Consider the following 6077-nt stretch of genomic DNA (forward strand, 5'->3'; position numbering starts at 1 on the left):
CCCCAACTTTTGAACATCTCGGAGAACCAGTTCTTAATCCAGGTATATTAGCTGAGAAACTCTGTCTTACAGTCACCTGTCCTTTTGCTCAACACCATAAACACAGAAGAATGGATATGCAGGAGTGCTTTCATTAGACACATGAAATTATCACATCCGGGCTCTCTGTCCAAAATGCAGATCACAGTTTTAGAGTCCATACAGATAGAATATTGAATAAAAAGTCCAAGAAGTTCTGTGCAACAAACGCTTAGTTTATTTCTTTGTGAAATGCTATGTGAATAGCTGTCCTCACCCCCAAACTTATAAGAGGGGGCCACATTAAAAAGCTATCGGTAGGGCTGGAGAGACGCTTCAGTGGTTAAGAGCACTGGCTGCTCTTTCAGAGGACCCTTGTTTGAATCCCAGCACCCATGTAGCAGTTAACAATCATCTGGGTAAATTAAGTTCCAGAGGAGCTGATATTTTCTTCTGACTGTGGAGGGCACTGCGTGCATACCCTGCAGGTAATGCATGCAAGAGTAACACCCACACACATAAAGATAGATAAATCCTAAAAGAATAACAACAATCAGAACCTAATATGAGCAGCTAGCTATCCTGGGCCGGAGATGTAGCTCAGTTTGTAGAGCCCTAGCCTTGTATACAGAAAGCCTTGGGTCGGACTCCCAGCACTGCAGAAAGTCAAGTATGGTAGGGAACCCACAAAGCCAGCACCTAAGATATGGAAGCAGAAGCATCAGAAGGTCAAGGTACTTTGTGGCTACATAGAGAGATTGAGGCCAGCCTGGGCTCCATGAAACCATGCCTAAGTAAACCACAGAAATCCTTTTCTTCGTCTCAGTCTTCGATACTGGTCCCTCATTGATCTTGTTCTGGTTTTCATTTTCCTTGGTGGATTTTCCTTTTCCCCTACATTTCCCTAAAGAGATAAATCAATGGAACACACACAGAGGCCTTACAATGAAAGCCAGAAAACCACCTTGAACCTTGCAGTAGAGAAGCGACTGGACCAGAGGAGAGTGCCAAGGACACAGTGGGCTTTCAATAGCAGATCTTGCTGTGGCTGGAGTCTTGCTAAAGGAACCGCTCCCTTCCCATAGCCAAGGGACAACAAATTAGAAACGAATTAGAAACAGTGGCTCACCAGACTCTTCTATTTATTCTGAACTGTTTTCCTCAGTCTCTGAAAGAAAAGAGTTCTTTTGTTTGGTCCCTATCAGAGTCAGCGTGATGGAGGTGAGGGGGTGAATAGATTCTGAGCCTTATCACAGTCATCTGATCACAGTCATCTGAGAACCTCATTTGCTTCTACATTTTGGCTTTGGGGGACATTGATGAAGCGCGCCAAGGTGCTACCTAGGTGGGAGGCTCGGCTCTTCTCTGAGTTACAGACAGCATTTGTTTCCTTCACAGTGTGGGTGGTGGTAGTAGAGAAATCAGCATCAGTGGAGAGGAAGACGCCGTGAACACGGCTCCCTGCCCAGGTGTGAGAAGAGCCAAGCTTGAGAACCATCTCATTATTAGCTGAGTGTTTCTGTTTAACATGAAACCATTTAACAAGTGGAACATACCCCAGCACACCTCTGCATCCCTTCCTAGCTTTTTATCATCCATTCACTTACTATCTTGATTTTCTAAAGGGACTCTCTTTTATATGTGCATGTATATGTACATGTGCCCATGCCTGCAAAATAGGAAGAGGATTGCATGTCCGAAATCTCTTCTCTCTGTGTTTCTCTGGCTTACCCCTACTCCTTTGAGACAGAGTGTTGAAGTTGAATCTAGCCACTTGGCTAGGACAGCTGGTCACTAAGCTCCCAGGATCCACATGTCTCTGTTCCCAATGCTGCATTTGCAAGTACATGTAGCTATGCCTGGGTTAGTATACACGTTTTGGGGTGGGAGCTGGATCTCACTGTGTAGCCCTGGCTGGTTTGGAACTCACTGTGTAGCCACATTGACTAGAGTGGCCTTGATCTCAAGAGATCCATGTGGTTCTGCCTCCCAAGTACTGACTTCTAAGTACTTTTTACTGCAAATGTGTTAATGTCTCAGTACTTTTAGCTGTGTGGCAGCTTGAACCACTGTCAGATAATTACTGTTGTATTTACTGACCAATTGTATTTAATTGTGTGAACTGTCTCTTCAGATATATTAATCATTTTTATTAGATTGATATTTTCACAATAATTTATATAAACATTCTTATTTCAAATATTAATGACTTCTTTGCAATATGTTGTGCTTTCTCTTCAGTTGCCCCTGTGACTTTTTTGCCTTGTGATGGGGTTGAACTTGTATTTGCCAGGTAAATATTCTGCAATTCTGACACCTGGAGTTCTCCCTAAAACTTCGTTTTTAAAACATTTAAAAATACTTATACAGATATAATTATTACATTTGAAATGAGATTTTTTATTTTAAGTTATTCTAGTTCCAAGCCTCTTCTACACATTCAGTTCTGAAATTCAACTTTTTGCGATCTCGTGTCTACATTTAGATCTCTGATTCAGACAGGTCTGTTTGCAGATTAGAAACATCCATCTTTGCACATGGATGTCCAGTGGCCTGCATGCGATGTGTTCCTGGTCCCTTCCCAACATCAGAATGCTGCATTGCTGTGTCTTAGTTTTCCAAGTGTTCTCGTTTCTCTGGGACAACTTGTATAATTATTTTGTTAGTTCGACTTCTGTAATTAGTTTGTTGGCGCTAACCTCAGCAGCTATGATGTACTTCTCCAGCTATCTGCTGCTTTTACATTCTCTCAGGCGGACCTCAAGTCAATATGTCGAATTAAAATTAGATGCACATATGAAGCAATGGATGTCTGTGCTGATCGCTTTAAATATCCTATTAGTGTTTCCCACTTTGAAAGTACAGCGTGTCTCAGCATTGCCTCCTGCCCTTCTGTGTAATCGTGTGGTTCCCCAGATATTTTAATACTTTTGTTGACTATTTCGACATTGTTTTTAACTGTGTTTTCTCATTTAAAATACCAAAGAACTAGATCTGGGTGTGGTAGCATGCACCTTTAATCCCAGCATTTGGGAAGCAGAGGCAGGCAGATCTCTGAGTTGGAAGCCAGTTTGATCTACAGAGAGAATTCCAGGACAGCCAGGGCTACACAGGGAAACCCTGTCTTGAAAAACCAACCAACCAACCAACCAGCCAGCCAGCCAGCCAGCCAGCCAGCCAGCCAACCAACCAACCATCCAACAAATAAAACAGAACTAAAAGTGTGCTAATGAGTTTTCAAAAACTGAAATTTTTTTAAAAAAATCATTTTATATATGTACATATGTATGTATTTTAATGATTCTTGTTTCTTAAAGAAAGTTAAATTCCTTTATTCACATGGAGAGAGAGAGAGAGAGAGAGAGAGAGAGAGAGAGAGAACCTCAGATGGAGTTAGAAGTAGGAAAACAACATTATTATCTTTTCATTTTTGAAAACAGGATATTCCATAATTTTTTTTCTGTATTTGGTTCACTGAGGTTAAGGAATCTTTCAGATGTACATCATTGAGTGATTATTTCCTGGTGTGTGTTCTAAGAGCATTGTTATTGTCAGTTTTGAACTGAGTGTGATGTGTCCTCTGTGAGTGGCGGTCTGGTATTGCTGTGTCTGGAGAGGCTGTGTGGCTGAGCCTAGCAGTCTTACACACGGTGTATCTTACATAACTCTTCAGTTTTCTCCTTGGGTTTTGATCTGTGTGTTCTCTCTCTCTCTCTCTCTCTCTCTCTCTCTCTCTCTCTCTCTCTCTTAAAATGGGAATTTAGTTTTTGAGGCAGGGCCGCAGTGTCTCATGTATCTCAGACTAGCCTTGACCTCTCTATTGAAGGTGAGAATGATCTAGAATTCTTTCTCCTCCTCTATCTCCCTCCCAAGTGCTGGGCTATAGGCATAAACCCCCAAACCTATCTCTATACTTTCTTTTCTTTCTTCTTTTTAAAATTTGTATTATGTTTTATTTCCACGTGTCTGTGGGCATGTGCACATGAGGGTGTAGAGGTCAGAGACTAACGTGTATCCTGTTCTTTCCTTGAACTATGTGAGACCTGGGCTCCAACTCAGGTCATCAGGCTTGGCTCCCCTCTCATACCTGGTATATGTGTTGTCTGAGCCTCACCAAGTGTCTGGCAGCTGCTTGCTCCAAATCTTACTCAAGTATAATGGGCAAGGGGCTGAAAGACTTGTCCGTTAGTTTTCTCAATCAAACTAATGGATTATTTCTTCCTTTTCTTTCTCTTATTAAATTCAGACTTAAACTTTCCGTACTTTTGAAGTTACTTATTTGTTTTGTTGACTTTGATTTCAGCCTTTTTTTTTCTCACAATTATGCTTCCTCTGTACCTGTTGTGATGGTGTCGGGTTTTTTAAAATGCCAGTGTGGTCATTTACTGATATGTAAATAGTTGTTCTTATTATTATAATCACAAGTTTGTGTCTGTCTGTGTGTGGGTATACACAGGTTCCTAGGGAGGACAGAGGCACGAGATCCCCTGGAACTGGAGTTCTGGCCAGCGGTGAGCTGCTTGGCACCGGCTGAGCTCCGGTCCTCTGCAAGAGCAGCAAGTGTTCCTAATGGCTGAGCCATCTCTCCAGCCCCATTGCTGAGTTTTAAATGTTAAACCAACATAAAAAACACTGGGATTGGCTGAGGAATGGCTATGTTCTATGTTACTTTTAACTAAAAAGTTTTAATACATCGATATTAGATTCATTTTTTTTCTAAAGAACGGCTTTTCCCTCTGTGTGTACTCAAGTCAGGGAGCAAGACTTTCCTTTTCCCATAAACACTTTGCTTTCATTACCACATTGACACCGGCCTCAGAGCAGATTGATAAATATATCCTCTCCTTAAAATTCTTGGGAAAATTTGAAAAGGATTGATGCTATTTCATCTCTCAAAGTTGGGTAGAATTTGCTAGCACATCATTTAGCCCAGATTTTATTTGTGGAGACTTTGTTTACAAATAAAATGTATCTAATCGCTGTGGAGGACATTGAGTCTGTTTCACTGGTTATGCAGGTAAGTCACTGTGATGCCTGCATGAGCAGTGAGACCGATCTTACACATTGTCCCGAAGCTGATACTGTGACTCTACTCAGTTTCAGGTGATGTAAAAGATAGTTAGGTGATGACCCGTTACACACCCGGCAAGTCACAAGGAAGCTTGAGGTGTACATCTTTCCTGCTCAGGTAGCTGAATCTTTTAACCCCAGATGGTTGCTTAATTCTATTAATTGGCGTAGCAAGCTTAGTTCTAATTCATTCATTTATCCATTTATACAAAAGATATTGATTGATTGATTGATTGATTGATTTACTTGTGTGTGTGTGTGTGTGTGTGTGTGTGTGATACATATGCTGGAGCGTATCCACCAGCAAAAGTCAGAACAAGCCATCAGACTCCTTAAAGGTGAAGTTACAGGTGGTTATGAGCTGCCAGACATGATGTTGGGAAGCAATCCTCAATTGTCTTCAATAACAGCAAGCTGTAAATGCTGACATCTTTCTAGCCCCTCATCCAGCCATTTTCTTTTCTTCTCCCTCCCTTCCTCTTTTCCTCCCTCCTTTCTTTCTTGAGACAGGGTTCCACTAGCTCTGGCTAGCCTAGAACTCAGTCTGTAGACCAGGCTGTCCTCCACCTTACAGAGATCCACCTGGCTCTGCCTCCCAAGTGCTGGGATTAAAGGCGTGCGCCACCAATACTGGCTCTATCAATTCATCCTTTCCGTTGTTTAACAAGTGCAGTTACTATGAGATTCTACCATGACCCAAGCTTTGTACATTCAGCACGCTCACTAAATCTGAGAAGAGATGCTAAGCTATTGAAGATGAGTGTAAATATCTCCCAGATGTGTTTAGTGAAAGATTTCTTTTCTGCATAGATGCCCTGTCTTATCCAGCATGGCAGCATTTTGAACAACCCTTCTACAAACAAGCCCCCGTAGCATACCGTCCAACGCAAAATCGCATGGCCTAATGCAATCAAATGCTTAAGAGACTTGCTCCCTGATGCAGTTCAGTTGATGCTGACAGTATGGCCAGCCACACCCTGGCAGGTCTA

Source organism: Grammomys surdaster, unplaced genomic scaffold (assembly GCF_004785775.1).
Source record: "Grammomys surdaster isolate TR1022 unplaced genomic scaffold, NIH_TR_1.0 172, whole genome shotgun sequence".
Taxonomy (NCBI): Eukaryota; Metazoa; Chordata; class Mammalia; order Rodentia; family Muridae; genus Grammomys; species Grammomys surdaster.